Raw genomic sequence first — 2242 nt, 5'->3', positions numbered from 1 at the left:
CCCGCGCACCTCCCGCCGCACCTGTTCGGAGGTAGCGTGGGGCCGGGGCCGGGGCCGGGGCCGGGCGGGCTGAGGGGGGCATTTCCCCACCCAGCCACGGAGCACGGGACCAGGCAGCTGTCTGTCCCTAGGAGCTGGGACTTTCCCAGGATGTGTAACGAACTTCCCTCTGGCCCAGTCCCGCCCCAGGGGCAGGGCGCCACCCGCGGCGCCCTGCGTCCTCTCCCTGCCCCCGTCACGGCCCGCCGGCGGCGTGTGAGGGGCGCGGGGCTCGGCACCTGGCTGCGGCGGCGGGGGGCAGGATTTGAGGGTGGGCTTCTTTGGGGGCTGGACTCGATGATCTTGCGAGGCCCCTTCCAGTCCCTAATGGCTGTGCATCGTGAACCATGACTTCAGGGCACAGCCTCCCCCAGGCAGGGCGCTCCCGCGCTTCTGGGCCCGCCGTGTGGGGCTGGTCTTATTCTAGGAGGCTTAAAAGCGGAAGGAGGGAGGGGGGAGGGGGATGTAGAAATGAAACCCCACAGCAATGCAGCAGTCGCTGGGGTGAGAGGGAAAGAAGCTGCTTTGGCCTACAACTTCAGACTTTAATAGCTGTAATCAGTGGCTGGGGAAATACCCTGACCTTCTCCTTACATCGTTAGGAGTTAATTGGATCACTTGTTGGTGCTGTTGCTTTTCCTTGGGGCAGAAATCCGGCTTCAGAGAGGCAAAAACCCCCAACAAAGCAAAACCACGTGGTCACAGCTTGTTCCTGGTCCAGAGACTTGGGGTTTTCTCCAGTGAAAGCTGGTTGCTAGTGACAGTAGTATAACTGCAAGTTTCTCTGGGTTCTCTTCTTTCCCGCAGAGATGCTGATGGTATAGATGAGCTGAGTTCCTTTAAAGAGCCCTTCTCACCAAAACCACACTATATGAGTTCATTTCTGGTGTACCAGTGTGTATTTCCTTGAGCAAAACTACTTAACTCTGGGTCTCAACCTGTGGTCCACAGACCCGTGGGGGTCCGCAGACTATGTCTATGGGGTCCGCGAAAGATGACTGTACTCAATCAAAAGTCTGTGACTGCCCACACTTACAATTCAAAGGGGTCTGCACCTCCATTCAAAATTGTTTTGGGGTTCACAAATGAACAAAGGTTGAAAACCACTGACAACTTACAGGGAGCAGAGTCAAAGTAAATGATGAATCTCTTGGGTGTAGACTTTTTTTCTTTACAGTGCAATTTGAATGAATAGTTTTGGGTACCGGGGCAGTTCATATACTAAGCCATTTCTTTCAAGCATAAGTTTTTAGGTGAAGCTGAGCTGACTTCTTTCAGTGGCACTGGCTATCAAAGGGCCACTCATGTCAGAAGGGCAAATGCTGCGGTGCAGCAGGACATTGATGGGGTCATTCTTTTAAAAGCTATAGGAACCAAATATATAAGTGCAAAGACTAGCTGACTTGGAAAGGAGATCAAAACTGGTTGTTTTTGGGGAGAGGTAGTTCAATGCAAAGTGCCTGTCTTAAAGGTTATCCATTTATGCTGCTAAATATATTTGTTTGTTGCCATCGAACATAGTTTCTGTGACATGGAGTATCTTGTGGGTTTATTTTTGAAACTCATTCTCAGTCCTTAATGAAAGTGACATAATCTCAAGAACAGAAAGTCAAATTAAGATCTTTTTCTTCCCAGTCCTTAGGCTTCTTGGCTGATTGGCATGCATGTGGCACCCCCCCACCCCTCTCAACACATAGACTTCTTTGTTGGCTGCCTTTTTGTGTGTTTAGACCTGAAGACAGTCCTGTCATCTCCTCAGTCTGCTATTGTCTCTTCCTAGTTCTGTGGCTGAACACAAGAATGGAAAGTGTCAGGCTACCTTACTAAGGAGCGTTTGTCCTTGAAAGAGAAAAAATAAGTGTATGTGTTCATATAGTGCCAGGCTGCTGCATATCTATTAACTCTCTGTTTATCGACTTTAATCAGATCAGGGCTCTGGTGTAAGGATGGTTGCTGTGTCAGAATATTACAGTATGTAGAAAAACAGTTGTGTACAATTCCCTCAGCAGTCAAAGGGTGCTGTGCCACTGCTTATTGTACAGCTAAAATATAGTGAGAGAGAGATTAAAACTTAATGTTTAGTAATTTGTTTGTTGAAGAAAATGATTTTGCCCTTTAAATTTTTCAGTGGAGCCTGCATAGTTGCAAGGAGAAATGGGATAAAATATGGGGTAGGAATCAAAGATCAAAATATGCAGCTTGG

General features: G+C 48.8%; 1 long non-coding RNA gene across 1 annotated transcript in view; it reads left to right on the top strand.

Moving 5' to 3' along the window:
* Positions 1-2242, top strand: part of LOC112548343 — a 76732-nt gene continuing 74490 nt past the window's right edge. The window contains exon 1 of the long non-coding RNA XR_003092137.1: positions 1-31. This is a non-coding gene — a long non-coding RNA (uncharacterized LOC112548343). The remainder of the gene's footprint in view (positions 32-2242) is intronic.

This window comes from Alligator sinensis, unplaced genomic scaffold (genome assembly GCF_000455745.1).
Source record: "Alligator sinensis unplaced genomic scaffold, ASM45574v1 scaffold281_3, whole genome shotgun sequence".
NCBI classification, from domain to species: Eukaryota; Metazoa; Chordata; order Crocodylia; family Alligatoridae; genus Alligator; species Alligator sinensis.
Note: the sequence above shows the minus strand (reverse complement) of the source record. Positions and strands in the feature narration are given on the sequence as shown.